The sequence below is a fragment of the Python bivittatus genome, unplaced genomic scaffold, assembly GCF_059951505.1.
Source record: "Python bivittatus isolate LINGU-HERP-01145 unplaced genomic scaffold, Pbiv_v1 ctg000350_np1212, whole genome shotgun sequence".
Lineage (NCBI taxonomy): Eukaryota > Metazoa > Chordata > Lepidosauria > Squamata > Pythonidae > Python > Python bivittatus.
In genome coordinates, this window is record NW_028277074.1 from 18,356,292 (window position 1) to 18,372,589 (window position 16,298).

Below are 16,298 nucleotides of genomic sequence, written 5' to 3' on the forward strand. Positions count from 1 at the left end.
GGAATTGTTCCATGAGTGCTATTTGGTCAGATTATATCAGGAAGGAGCAGATTTCAGGTGTCAACTTGGTGGTTTTGTTTTGTTTTGTTCTGTTCTGTTTTAATTAGACCTTCTCCCACCTACCACCCCTTCAACAAATCCACATAAACAAGAGCTGGGTATGGAAGACATGAGATAGAATCCAGGGTCATACTAGCAAACTTCTATTATTATATAGAGTCCTCTTCTCCCCGTTGCAACCCACCAAGCTGTAGAACCTTCTACATGAGAAAGAGGACACAGTACAAAGGGGAATATATCTCTTCCTCCTCATAAGCCATCAGCAAAATGGCTTCTATTGACATCTACACATATAGAATTAAAGAAGTTTAAGACCAGGAATTTGGTGTCATGTTGTTTACTAAAGTAACAATTCCTTTGAGACAAGCTCAACTCCTTATGACTACTCAGGCAAACTCCGCCCCCCCGCCCCCCAATGTAATTTTATTGACAATGATATGAAAGTAGTTTGCCACTGCTTTCTTCTGGGAATTTTTTTAAATTCCCAGTTCATCCTTCAGCTCTGGAATTTCCAGATATGACCAATGTCCAACCATATGTAGTTTTTTCAATATCAGCCACAATTAAGTAATTGTTAACTTAATGGAGTTGCTGTTTAAGTTTCAGACCTAATTAGAGCCTACTATTGTTCCAGGCAAATGTTCATTCCTAGTTATATCTTCTCTTAATTTTAGGCAGTATAATTTAGGGTGTGGAAGGATTATTTTTTGCTACTACTGTTGAACAACTTGAAATAAATGCTTTGCTCATCTACCACAGATAATTCAGAGTTCTGCCAGTAGATTGCAGAAAATCTACTTTCAACTTACTGTAGTGATTTTATGCCATGAGTTTCCATTTTAATAATATTGTTTGCAACAGAATAGATACAAATGTAACTATGCCTACAGCAGACACACTGAAAGAAATGAAACAAATTAATCATGATTAATTGAAAATTCCATCCCCCCCAATGTTTCTACACGAACTGAGCATTACTACATGTGGTTCCAGCCAAATATCCTTTTTCATTTCATTTGGATTTTCATATGCATCCCCCAACCCTGGAAGTACAAAAGTAGTTGCGTCAGGATAAATCAGTTTTATAATACAGTCAATCTCACTTTCACTCATATTTCAAATGCATTTGGTATACAGAAGACAGAGGACTTGAAATCAACCAAACGAGAATTAGATGGGTAAATATATATAACCCCCCAAGAATGTTAATTTTTTTCCAGATAATTTTCTTTACAGCTGCCTTCTGAATCCAGAGATCATCATCATCATCATGATCATCAACTCCTCCTCCTCCTCCTCCTCCCTAAATGGGAGTTTAATAGCTGCAAAGGAAATTATTACTTAATTACAGTACTTTGAGATGGCGTATACATCTCTTGCAGTTTTGCAACTGTATTTTGCTGAACCACTGTGCAGTTAACCACTGGGACTACATCAATGTTAATGAATGTATGAATGAAAATATTGGGTAGGATCCATGTGCTTACTAGGAAAAGAGGAATACTGAAATCAGGACTACTGAGATAGGCCTCCAATCATATTGTTAAGAACATAGGAAGAGGTCTGGTGTATCAAGCCATAGGTCCATCTAGTTCAGCATATAGCATACATTTGAGAACCTCAGAAGTCTAGCCAGGATGGCCTCTTTCCACTATTGCTTCTCTTCAGCCAATATTTTAAGGCATGCTGCTTAGAATTCAAGAGGTCATAAATAACCATAAATAACCATTGTGTCAGTCTGAAGTGGAATATGCCAGATGGAAGATACATGCAGTAAAGAGCTGAGATACAACTTTGTTTTGAGCTTCATTAAAAATACATTTCTTGGTAATGCACAGTGGAATTCTTCACACTTTCCTTCCAAAATCTCAACTCCAAGTAAAGTTAGAGAAACTTCACAACTGCAAGATCAATGACGAACACTCCAGACAAACCATTGATCCAGCTGTGGTAATGAAAGTGTAAGTAGAAAGACATCTGGTGGAAGACCACAGATTTGCACATGAAACACACATTTGTGCTTTTTTTTTTAAAAAAAAATCAGGTTCTTGAGTAGAAAAGTACCCTTAGTTGTTAGTCAAGCTAACTTGTGGTGCTAATAGATTCTGATGGTTGGGAAAGGGGGGTGGGCAGTGCAGAATTTAATTTAACAACTTACAATACATCCACATGCCCAGAAAATGTGGACAGCTTGATAGGGTTCACTGAGCCAAAGAAGTAAGACCAAAACAGTGCATTAATGTATAGGGGAAGAATAGTTGCAATCAGTTCTCTTGTGAATTGGACAGAGAACTTGGAGATGAAGCAATTATCAGCCATCGGGGATTAATAGTAAAGTGTGAATGCCAAGCTGTATATGTTAGGGGCAGAATATGTTGCCTATAGAAAACAACAAAGAGCGTTTCTTACTATTAAGTGAGATTAAATGTAATGGCCTGATTTAATCACAAAGGCAGAATTAAATTCAGATGGCAACTTCAAAGTGGACACATGCACACAAGCTACTGCATACATTTACATATAGCTGGCATAGCTTGGCTTGCATCACAATAGGATAAAGTTTCTTTGGCCACTTAAACAATTTTCCATTCTTTGCCTTTCATTAAAATTCATTGTATTTATCTCTAAATTGCTTTTAGTTAATAAGATGGAGCTAAGAGTTATAGTTATTCATGGAAGTCCATGCATAATTCTTCCAAGTAAATTTTTAATTCCATTATGCTTTTTTTTTAAGCAACAGAGAGGCAAGAATAGAATAGCTGTAATCAGGTAGCTACAAAAAGCTGCTGTAGCAAATTATAGATCTCTTTTTGACTCCCCCCCTCCACAAAATATCAATATTCCTAATTATCTGAGTTCAGTCCATAAAAGCACCTTCCTTTCATCCTAAGGGAACACCCATGCTGTAATTAATGCCAAATGAACACTAGGTCATTTGTGTTTGTTTTTAATCAGCCTTCCCCAACTGGAGGAAACTCAGATGTTTTGGACTATGATTTCAGTCATTCCCAGCCAGCATGGCTGATGATTAGAGTAGTAATCCAATATATCAAATCAGTGAGGGTTGGTTTTTAATTAATAAAAAGAGCCGTTATCTTTTTTTCTCCAATATATTTTCAAGCATTGGAAGTTTGTTGTTCCACACTAAGTTCTTAATGCTTTGATAAACAGTTCCATACTGTAAATGTAAGACCTGGAGAACATGAACCAAGCTCTTTTGCTTTGAGCAAATTTTGGTTGATTCTTGGTAAGCATAAAAAGCATGCTTTGCATTGCCACCAAAGAGTACAAAGGTACAACCCGTTATACTTGTTCATTAATTGGCTGAGTTGTTGGGTTGATAGCTCATTATCAGGGAAATAAACTCCTGAAACAAAGTTTATGTGGCACACATTTCAAATGAATAGCAACAGGTTGTGCTGAAAGGCAGTTTAATAGAAGAAAGGTTGTTCCCTTCAGTTCCATTGAGAAAACTTACTTAACTACTGGGGAAGGCAGTTTAGAAAGCATGGTGCTGTTAAGAGAACTTCCAATAGAAGGAGCCCTGGCAAGTTACATACAGTAAAAGAGAAAAAAGTGCAGCTTCTGCCTGATCTCCAATGGCATTGTCCAAGGCCCACTTCTAAGCACAATTACACAGACAATGTTTAATGCTGTCTGCATGTTGAACATTAAGGCTGCAATACTATTTACACTTGTCCAGAAGTGAATCTCAGTGGACTCAAAAGGCCTGTATGTGCATGTCTACGATGCTATTGCTTGAAGAACTGGAAGTTTGAAAGATTGCTGAAAAATTAACACATCAGTAGACCAATAATTTAGCAAAGGAAAGTTTTTTATAAAGACTCTGTACCCTGTCAGGTTATACTTACAGTGGTTTTCTTTTTGGAGATAGTTTATCACTTGTAAAAACAAACATGTGCACCCATAAATTAACAGCAATTGGATTAATGATGCTTATTTAGTTTCATCATACATTATTTCCTATTGTGTTAGAATACAGCTTACATTTAAGAAAAGCATTTTAAAAAATCCTCCACTTTGGAATGCTGTAATTATAAGACCATCACTTTTCCACCCGTTTTAATAAGTGGCTCTCAGTTTTCTACCAGCAATAATAATAATAGAGATCCCACAAGTGGGAAATACATCCATGCCCGTCTGAGAACAGGATATGTTAAAAGATGGTGATTTGCTCCATGCAGGACATCTAGTAAGTTTGTTGCAGAACAGGATTACGAATGTCTTTGCCTTCCTTCTGTACAAAGCTGCACAACTGCTCAGGATACTGTAGATTAAAAAGCAACAACCAGTTTCAGCTTGTCATTACTGTGTAGTCCTGCTTGCAGGAAGGACAATACACGATTTTATATATCCCAGTGTTTCTCAACCTTGGCAAGTCCACTCATCTTAAAGTTGCCAAGGTTTAGAAACACTGATATATCCTATTCTAAAGAGTAGCAATTCTATTACGATGTTAGCTTGCATGGACTACAGGCCCCTTCAGTAGATATATGGAGTCTCATCTTGAACAGGAAATAACTGTGACTCTTGATCAGGTATGTGGGATAGTAGAAGGTGAGGCCAGATAGAAATATATGCATAGGATGTACTGTTACTGATAACTCCTTTAGAATTCATACATATATACTTATACACTTCCACTGAAGTTTTAGCCCCAGTATTGAGCATTTGATAGTATATGATGGCATGCAAAGGCAATTGATAACTCACAGCCTCTGAAAGATTTAAGAATTTGAACTTAAATTTACAATATTTACTTGAGTCTTTTCCCTCAAATCATTACTTGTCTTACATTCCTTGAGAAGAATAAAAGAGTTATTGACAAGAAAGGAATTAGCATGCAGTACAAATGGCTGCAGATGTCACTTCTGAAAAGCATCAATACCTTAAAGATTAAAATGTAAAATTCCCCTTCAGTCAAACACGACTCCCAGTGAATGCAGGTTCATTTGGTTTTCTTGGCAATAATAAAGAAGAGATGTACCAGTGCCTTCTTCCAGAATGTCTTCCCTTTCTAGTTTGTAGCTCTGGGACTTCCTCATGGTTTCCCATTCAGGTACTAACCAGACCCAGCCCTGCTTGAATATCAACCAGGGCCAGCTAAGATGATGGTGAGTGGCTATGGTCCTGCTGAGTTTAACCCTTTTTGTTAAATCTAATCAAGGCTTCTCTGTCTCTCTCTTCTTTGTCCGTTACTTCTCTTTGCCTCAACTCCATCCCCTTTGGTTTCTTTTGCCATCCCTGATGTTTCCTTTTTGCTTTTTCTGATGGGAGGCGAGAGGAGAGAGTCTCTACTTGTATGTGTCCTTGGGTGAGACTGATTTCTGTGTGAGAGGGCTTGTTATCTGCAGCTTAGGGATCAAGGTTTGACATCTCTCCCTTTCTCTAAGTTGAAGAAGGACTTCTTTCAGGCACAACATAACACCTTGCCATCTGCTTCCTTGTTGGGTAGATGCTAAAAAAAACCCCTCCCTTGAATGGGCTTGTCCATGAGGTTCAGGAGAAATCAAAACCATCATTCACATACTGTTGCATGGTAATTTTTATAGGGATCTAAGGAACTCACTTATTTCACCTCTCTTGCAATAACATCCTGCACAGACAGATCTTTGGTATACAAAGTTTTTTTACTTTCTGATTCCAATAAAAATATCACTGATATTGTAGCCAAACTTTCTGAGGCAACAATTAAAGCACATCACCAAATACTATATCCCTGATTACGAAGGGCATTGGTCCACCCTCTCCTCAAGAAGCCATCACTGGACCCAACCATGCTGGACAATTTTCATCCAGTATCCAAATTTCTCTTTTTAGGGAAGGTTGTCAAGAAGGTGGTTGCGCAGCAGTTTCAGAGGACCCTGGCTGAAGTGGATTATCTGACCTCTTTCAGTTGGATTTCACACCTGGGTATCAGACTGAAATAGCATTGGTCATGCTTTTAGATGATCTCTGGCAGAAGCAGGATGGGGGTAATGCTCCCATCCTTGCTTTACTTGACCTCTTGGCAGCTTTCAATACCATTGACCATAGTATCCTTCTGGACTAGCTGCAGGGGATGGGGGTGGGTGGCACTGTATTGTGCTGTTTCTCTTCCTTCCTCCACAGCCAGTTCCAGATGGTGTTGATCAGGAGCGAGAGGTCCACCTCAACCCCTATTTTGTGGTTTGTCACAGGGTTTGATACTTTCTCCACTCCTACTTAACATCTACATGAAGCCACTGGGAGAGGTCATCTATAGCCATGGGGTGAGGTATCACCACTATGCTGATCATACCCAGCTGTATATCTCCACTCTGGGGAAGTAAACAATGCTGTTGACATCCTGTTTTGGTGTCTGGAGGCTGTGGGGGTCTGGTTGGGGAAGAACAGGTTGCAGCTCAACCCTAGGAAGTCTGAGTAGTTTGGATTTTGAGGCCACCACAATCTGGAAATTTACCATCTTTAGTTCTGGATGGGGTGGCACTGCCCCAGACAGACCCGGTACGCAATCTGAAGGCCGTTCTGAACTCACTGCTCCTGCTCAAAAAGCAGGTGGCAGTTGTGGCTAGGGGGCTCTTTGAGCAATTTCAGCTTGTGTGCCAGTTGTGCTCATTCCTGGACCTGGAGGCCCTACTCTCAGCCACTCACACCCTGGTCACCTGCTACATGGATTATTGTAATGCACTCTACATGGGGCTACCCCTGAAGAACATTTGGAAAATTCAGCTGGTGCAAAATGCAGCTGCATGGGCAGTTATGTGTGCACCTAGATCAGCACACATTACACCTCTGCTTCATGAGCTGCATTGGCTAAGAGTTTGCTTCCAGGTTCAATTCAAGGTGCTGGTAATGACCTATAAAGCCTTACATGGCATGGGGCTGAGGTATTTGAGGGACCGCCTCTCCCCAATCACATCTACCAGGAAGGGAATGTTGTGGGTCCCATCCATGAAGGAATATCATCTGACAGGACCCAGGAGGAGAGCCTTTTCTGCCGCAGTGCCCACCCTTTGGAACATCATCCCCCCTGAAGTTAGACTAGCCCTGACCTTATTGGCCTTCTGGGAGTGTCTGAAGACACAGCTTTGCCATCTGGCCTGGGGATTGGGTGATGTTGGTGCAGAGTCTGAAAAGTTGGGGAATGAATAGTGTTCTCCTGCAGTTTTTTATGGTTTTTAATAGTTTTTATTGTTTAATGTTTTAATGACTCTTTTTTTTTGTTTTTGTATTTTTCTTTTAATTTTGTAAGCTTCCCAGAGTCATGGAAATGAGATGGGCAGCTATATAAATTTAATAAATATTTTAATTGTTTGTATATGCTTTTATATCTTACAGTGTATAGATCATAAATTGCAATAAAGTAGTTTTGGGATCAATTAATGTCATAGATAAGGTATATTATTTTATAGACAGTTATATGTAATATCTGTATCTGTATCTGAATATCTGTATCTGTATCTCTGTCTCTAATCTGTTATCCTGGCCCTAGGCTCTTTTGGTGTGGCTTTTGGCAAGTATATATACACATATGTACTCATACACAGGTATATCACATGCACATATTATTTGGGTGGAAATTTCCTAGGATTGGTCCCAGCTAATGTTGACAAGGTTAACAATGTGGGAAAGTTAAGTTTATAATTTTATTCTACATTTTGTGAGGGATCATTAAGTTCAGGGTCATCTTCTTTTCAGGTAGGTATAGTGGAATTTGAAATACATCTAAATTGCAAAAACTGAATTCTGATATTTGAAAATATTTGCAGTTCTTCACTTCAGCTGTTGTACCATTAAAAAAAAAACTTCCATGATAGATACATTTCTAAGTTTTCTAAATGGCTACCTTTATGGCCTACACATAACCATTCTGAATGTATACAATGTCTTCAGCTTCATAGTATGAACCAATTTGGTTCTAGTACAATCCACAGGTGTGAACAGATGACTGTGAGTTAGCCAACACCATCTGGATTTCTATAATTCTGATTTCTTATAAGCCAGATTTTTTTTCTTTTACTTGCCTGATTAACACAAAGATCTGACTCAATGATTGAATCTCAAGGGGTGCATATTTTAGATTTCATGATATGCTTGAAGGAGGTACTTCCTTGGCTCTTCCCATTCACTGAGCTGTATTCAAGGATAGAATGATAGCTGGCTGTAATAACACTGCCCAAAGCCTCTCGCGTGAAAAACAGGACAGCCAATTTCAGAAAACAAAAGACTGAAGTCGCAGGGTGACAAGGTCACTAAATACTATTGACTGTTACTCTGGGATAGGACACGGAAGAGAGGTCCAGTTAAGAAGCACAGAATATGAAACAAGGTATTAGCCATACTCTTGTAGACACTGGATTGAAGTCTTACAGAGTTCAGATGAAAGTTGGGAAACAGGAGGCAGGAAGAGTAAGCTATTCATATTATTTCTTAGGCAACAGAAGAGGAGGCTACTCCAGTTGATTTTCATCTTGGTATTACATTACTTATGGCCACTGAATTATTTATCAAAGACCTGCTCACCTTTTCTATAATAAAACATACAACGATCCCAAGACAGTCATGTTAGTAAATAAACTGAATTTGATCATATTACCTCCCTAAAGAAATATGTGTACAGAGATGGGGCTGAAGAAAATAGCCTCTGGATCTTAGTTATGTCACAGCTCATCTGCCCACATATAAGGTCAAACTTTATATACACTGATTTAGGAGTAGATACTTTTGCATTCAGTGGAAACTGTTCCAAGTCAACATTCAAAGTTTCATGTTGTGAAAGTTGTTCAAAGGAACCTGCCTCTAAAAATAATGATTCACAGGAAATAAAGCAGAAGAAATGCAGTTATTCACTGTCATTACAGTTAATGAGAGTCCTAGCAGAAAAAGGTAATTCTTGAAGTGTCCTTCCAAGGAAAATTGAACTTTGGGTATCTAGTGGATCCAGTGGAAATGGCCTAGTTGTTTGTCTTGGCTATTGTCTTTCCTCTAGCAGATTTTCAATTAATTTTTGGTTTTCAAGAACCACATGACAACCATATATTGTTTCTATTCATTTGTTACATTACCTAGTTACATTACTAATATTGAAAACTTTTTTTAAAAGTTCAGATTTCTCTGGACAACAGAGAAGAGGCTACTTAATAACATTATGGGAGTCTAGTCAACTAATTTTCTGCACAACTAGCTTTTATTTTAACTTTTTATTCTTTCTTTTCAGCCCTGGAACTTGATTCTATAGGGGGGGGAAAAAGTATGCCTGGATTTATCACGGTAGGGTGACTGTTATAAACTTATTCTGAGATCTAAACAATATTTTATGAGTATTTCTCATATATATATGCCTTAGTGTAGGTATTCTGATCTCATGAGAATATGGATCTGACATCAGATAGCATTATACTCGGATCATTTTGAGATTTTCTTAGTGCCCAGGGTAAGTTTACTGTTTTATGGCAAGTACAAGCTAAAGGGAAAGTTTTTGATTCATGGTACAGTACAATTTCAAATCCTCTCAGTCCACAATCACTGCAGATGGCTTCACATGAAGAGACAGTTGAGAAATGGTAAAATAGCAAAAAATGATTAAAAAATTACAAGGAAATATAAGGTAAAAAAGTATTACAGCTGTTGATCCCAAATGATCACATTTCAATAATACAGAATCCCAGGACAAATAGTGCATGCAAAGCACTCTGGGATCCCCTTGGATCAGATTGTACCCAGACTTGGCTAAGCTCCAAAGAATTTTAGGGGATTTAAGGGGCCCTGAGGTGAATTGGTCACAACCATTACTATGCGTGGGACAATCTATGCTAGGCAGGATAGAAGTACTGTGCATACTAATAAGCATGTGGAGGAGTAGCAACCAGTAAGGTTGCTATTTCAACTAGGAAGTCATGCTGATGGAATAGGTACTTCCACCATTCCCCAGCGTGAGTTGCTCCTTAAGTTGCTTTCAGCTATCTGCAAACAAAGAGCTACAGCTTGCAAGGCAACTTCCAGGGTTGGCTTATAGATACTTTCTGACCCTCCCCCAAGATATGGGGGCAATTGCTGTTGCTTCTTAGAGTGGGTGGCCCCACTGTTTCTGCCTGTTCATCTTCTTTCTCTAAATGAAAGAACAACAGGAAGAGGATACTAGGTCTCACCATTTTGCCCAGAGCTGCTGGTGGAATCTGGGTTTCAATATTTAGGATGGATTTTTTAACTACAGTAGTACTTTCGTTTTATTGTAGGTTTTATTAACATGTTGCTCCTTTTTATATGTAAACTGCCGTTGGAGAATTTTCCACTTAAAATTCCAGCTTAGAAACATAGTCATAATAATGGGATAAATGTATAAGTAAGTAATAATCATTATGCCTGTGCAGGTTTTGAAAATGATTTTGAAGAAGAGCTTCAGGCAAGCCTGGAAAAAAAAGAAACTGTTGATTTAAGGGGTAGGCTTATCAAAGTGTCTCTAACAATTATGGCGTCTTTTTTTAAGGTTCATGTGAAGCCCCAAAAAAGACATGGCTCTTTTAACGTATAGCAGAGAGGTATGTCCCTCTGCTTATGCAAGATCCAAAACAATTCTTCTGAATTCTTTTTAATGCATGCCCAGCAACAGAGGCATCTGGGGGATGGGGGTAGGGGTGAGGAATCCAGCAGAAGACAAAACTAGGACTGCACCATCCCAACATAAGCTCTGCCTCTTTGTATATGCATTGTGTCATGACGTTGGAAGTCTGGTTTTATCATTCTGATGAAACTGTCAGACCCTGTGGATGCCTCTGCACAAATGTTGTTGTTGCTGCTGTTCTTGAGGAAACTTGGTAGATGCCTATCAATACCAATTGTTGAGTAACACAATGGGAAGGTACTAACTGGGCTTGCCTGTGGCATTTGTTTGGCCATTGTGGGAAAAGAGTGTTGGACCTCGTTTGATCTAAAGTGCTCTCTTTAAGTTCCTAGCTCTTTCTTAACCGCAGCTATAAAGTTTGTATCTTTCCCAACAAAGTATGGGCTAAAGGTCTGTGTGTGGTTATGTATGTATGTGGGCTTATACCCATCTTTCTAAACTCAGTGCTTATCTGGTATGATGGTGTAATCCTACCAGAAAACCTTTGGTTTTGACTGCTCTTAGCTTTCCTTAAAGTGGTGGATTAGCATTCAGGAAAGTGGAATTGTATCTACAGTTTGGCCTGCCTGAAAGCTGGAACCAGAACATCAAGCAATGCTTTCTGTGACTCTAGCCTTTTGTTAACCCTGAATAACTGATTTTTTAAAAAAGAATCTGTTACAAAATATTTCTACTGGAGTGTTGAAGTCTTACATTCTCTAGGATCTGTGCTTAACAATAGGTAACTGTCTATGGACTGGTTTAAAGGAAAAAGAAGGTGAGGCTGTGGTTAACAACTGTCTTGTAAAACAACTGCAACAACAGAAGAGTCTCCATTTCATAAATGGTCAATAACACAAAAGCAGCACTTTCCTTCCCCTCTGGCTTCGTTTTCACAAATACAGTCTGTGAAACATCTTGATGGCTTTTCTCTCCCCATAGGTGGTTTCTGGTCTGTGGCCAAATGTGGCAGGCAGAACCATCTGGGCCTGAGAAGGTTCTGAACTTCCCCAGGCTTGGCTCCATATGCACAGCTCGGCAGGCATCCCTTGGCCTCTTCAGGGCTGCTGTGAATCAAGCTGATTGTTATTCAGGTGGAGTGGCCTGGCCATGAACTGCACTAATCAAAAAACAAACTACCCCCAAGTACTGAGGCTCGCATCCTGGTGAAAGCCTCCCTCTGACCTCTGTTCACCGGCCCCCTCCAATGGAAGGGATTCAGGTTGTTCCCTTTCTGGATTTCTGCACCTTCCACAGTTACCAGACATCTCTGTAAAGCCAATCTCCATCTAACCCCTCCCCTTGCCTTGTGCTGGGTAGTAAGGTCAGTGGTGCTCAACAATTCAACGTGGGAAGTCTTTCTGAGGAAGTACCCAGCCATAAATTTCATCCAACAAGAGCCCCCTATCAAGTTGGCCTTGTTCAAGACACTCCCAGATATTAATCACAATAAAGTCTAAGGTTTCTGTACTGTTGTGCAGAAAGACTGAAATACTTGGATGCAGGATGAAAAAAGAGGGAGTGCTCATTTTTTACTATTTAATATTGATTGGCTGAAGGAGGAAGCAGCATTTCTAGCAGCTTTGTTGTGAACCAACTAACATGAGAAACTAGGATGTACTGAATGGGCACTTCCCATTTGTGGGACTACAATTGCACTGATAACTAAGAGGAATGTACTCTGCGCTGTTTCTTAGTAATGTATCTAAGGATTAGGGTCTTCTATGGGACCTTTAAATATTTAGAACTACCTGAGCAGGGACTGCTGATATCAATACATTGCCTTTAGGGTGTATCCAGATTTATTTATACTTAAAATAGACTCATTGAATTAAACAGATTTTAAGTCAATAATAAAATCTTATTGATTTTAGTTGTCAGTTTTTTACTATGATTAGGTCAGGATCCAGACCTGATTTAATTTAATTTAATTTAATTTAATTTAGATTAACTGATCTAAATTTCAATCTCCCCCCACCCCAATAAATAATCCTAATATTCAGAAACTCAGGCACATATACATTTGTTTATTTTATATATATTGAGAACGGCCTTCTCAAATCTGGTGTCTTCCAAAAACATTTCAATATGAAGCAAAAAGATAAAATATACTTTACAATGAGAGGCAAAGCTGTTCTACATGGAAAATCATTCTTGTTTGCTATGAAAATCTATCTTAGATCTAGGAATTTGTGTCCCTCCAGATCTTTCTAATTATACCTCCCAACAACATTCAGCTAGAATTGCCAATGGTAAGGGATGCTGGGAATAGTAATTTGGCAATATCTGAGGGCCACAGACTCCCTGACCCTTAACTATCATTTTAACCATTTCACTTCAGAATACAGAAGCTGGTATATGGACATGGTGGGAGCAAAGAGATTTGCAAGGATAGAAAGACATGGAGAACTATAATGAATTGTGTTATTGTAAACTAGATTTAGCTGTATTTCCTTTTCTTTACTATTTTCTTATGCCTTTTAATTTCTTTGCCTTACTATTTATTTCTTACCCCTTTTCTGCACTTTGCATAATGTCAGTTAGCCCCAAAAGGAAAAGCATGATATGTACATATTCTATGTTTGTATGTATGCTGCTTCATTTTAAGTCTGTCAATTACTTTTATTCTGGTTGCCACCAGTATGAAGAATGGATGAGATGATACAATATGCTATGTACATAAATGGTACATCACTTGGAATAGCCTCCATTCACACAGGATTAGCAGAAGTTATTCTTTTCAAAGAAATTAAGATTTCTCTAGAAATGTTACTTTTTACTTGTTATTCCTTCTCATCTTTGTTGTTGTTGCCACACTGTAGAGCACGCATACATGTGGATGCTTATTTCTTCCTTTAAACCTGGATGTGAATCTGGGCAATGCAATACATGGCACATGCATTCCCAACTTCCAAAAGTTTGTATGAGTGTCAGGAGCAAATATCCCACGCTGTGATTTCTCAGGCTGTATGTGGTTCAAGGAGAATGAAGAGAATTAAAACCCTTCCCAGTTTCAAAGCACTGAACAATCTGTTTGGTCCCCCGGTGCAGTTGAAAATGAATGGAGAATGGCTGAGGGAGGGAGGGGGGAGGGAGTCTGCGCTGTGTACTGACAAAGATTTTGTAATTCTCAGGATCACTCTAATTCCAGTTGTTAAGACATAGGTTGTTGTGAGCGCTTGATTGTGTTTGGTGTGATGTACAAAACAATATGTCTTGATCGTCTGAATGGCAAGCTGGTGAAAGAATATTCTTGGCAGCACTATAAAGCAAAGCTTTCCTTTCGTTGACCAGTTAAGAAATGTGGGTTAATGCAGCCCACCCTTTTTACCCCCATAGCTGTTTTTTTCTGAGGTTGGCAGTAACTGACACTTTTTCTTTTGCTTAATTAAGTTGTTCAGAAGAAGGCTGGTCAAACAGTTGCATCTACGTGGGGAGTCTTGAAGTGAACAGAAAGCAGTGGGCGTTGCCAACATAAAAAGGGGGATTCTGTTATTGTTTGGGTGTAGACGGGTCATTTTTTCAAAGTTATTGCTGCCTGAGTGACCTCAATTCTTCTTCAGCAGCAGCAGCAATGAAAGCTCATTCAGCAGCTTAAATGCAACTACCTTGGGTTTCACAATGTGTTGGGGGTAGAAAAGGGTGAGAGAGCCAGCATTAAGTAACAATTTCTATATCTTGTGTCCCCCCCCCCACACACACACAAGTGAACTCCCATAAACAATGTTTATCATTACAAAGTGATTCAGCTGCAGTCAGCAAAATGGAAAAGAGGGAAACTGTCCACACTTTTAAAAAAATAATCCCATGTATTAATATATTGTTAATACTGACACCTGAAATGACTTATGCTGAAAATTGTGCAATATTCAGAGCTATTGCCTTTGTATATTATGAATTTCAATTGATCTTTGCATTTCTACAGTCAAAGCAGCAAACTGGCGGCCACATTTAATGGACGTGTGTGGCTGTGTATCTCTGCTTGCGCATGTGCATTCTTTCAAGATTTCCTTTGTCCTGGGTTGCTTCTCAAGAGTCTTTTCTGTCTCAATGGCCTTGTTCAAATTCTACTGGGCTACTTGTTTGCATGAGGTTAACATCTGTTTGTCAGTGACCCTACAGCTCAGCCAGGATGATTGCAGCAAAGAGCTGCATCGCTGAATTTAGTGTTTTTATTATTGGTTGCATCCAAACACCAAATAATGGTAGTCACACTCCTAGAACATCTGTTTGCCTAAATATTCTCAAGCTGTGGCTGTTGCTTTGCCCTAGACATTTTTTAATTGCCTGAAACCCTTGTGAAGAACAACATGAAAAACAGAGGCAGGTGGGAGATATGTGCCAAGAGCTAAAACCTGTAAGGAACCTGCAGAATGACGTGGTGAGTCATTGGCACCAATAAAATCTGCATGTGTGAATCACACTGTTGGGTGCTGCAGATAATGTACTACAAAACAGGCCGATGGAGTGAGACTGAACAGATGGAGTCCTGAAAAGTGTTCTGTGGAAGGATGCCATTAGTAAGCCTTTGGGGGATTCTGTTCTAGACTGTTTTAAGGAATTTCTCTCCCTCATCCTCCCCCCCCACTATACACTTGTGACTCAATTTATTACTATTATCCTGAAGGGCAGAATAACACCATTATGAAGATGTTCAGTTTAATGCTTAATGTTGGGGCAGTATTTAGGTTTACAATTATATACACGTTGCTGAGTGTTCACTGGTTCAGTGCTTACTGGAAACTAATAAGCACCTTAATACTGACAACAAACAGTGAAAAATGTAACCTCTTGCATCTTGTAGTCCTGCAGTTTAGCTAGAACTTCAGCCTACAGCCTGTCCTTCTGGGCTAGCTAATGCAAATCACATGCAGATTTTAGGTTGTTCCTACAGCATTCTTAAAAGCCTCTAGGTTCCAGCTGCTCAGTTTGCTCAAATGAGCTCACTCGTTTTATAAAGTCAAGTAAGTCGATGCCTTTAATTCCAGATGAACAAAAGGCCTTCTTTGATGTGGACACACCATCCAACATTCAGACACCAACACCAAGGTCCAAAAAAAAAATTGAGATCCATAAGGGCTGGACAGAAGTTATCACTGGCACCTGCAGTTCCACATGGATCTTTGTGGCTCATCAGGACAAAAAATGCATTTTTTAGCCCCATATTCTGCTGACAAATGCACAATAAACTGACAGAGACCAAGTAAGATTTTCTTTTAAAAAAAATGTTAAATAGAAGATATTTCACGGAGGGACTGGGGATGGTCACTTTTCTGCAGGTGTTACCCAGTGCCCCTGTATTTACATATATTTGCATACTGTCAAACAGCCAGCTGACAGGATCTCTGAGAAGGTCTGGACTGAGCCCAAAGCTGTCACTGATTTTCCCCTTGCCAGTCAAGGTTAGTTTTGGATGCAATTAAAGAGAAAAAAAGAGGTACTTTTGACATTGCAAAGAAAGTCACAGATGGGATAAGGCAGACAGAAGTGGGGAAAAGCCCATGGAGTTGCTTACTGAAAAGTAATTCATCTATCCAGAAATTATTGTATAAGAAAGTTATCATTAGGAACTCGGTTTCTTTGAAAGGTAAAAATATCTGTGATCCAATAATTGAAGATAAATTATACATAATAT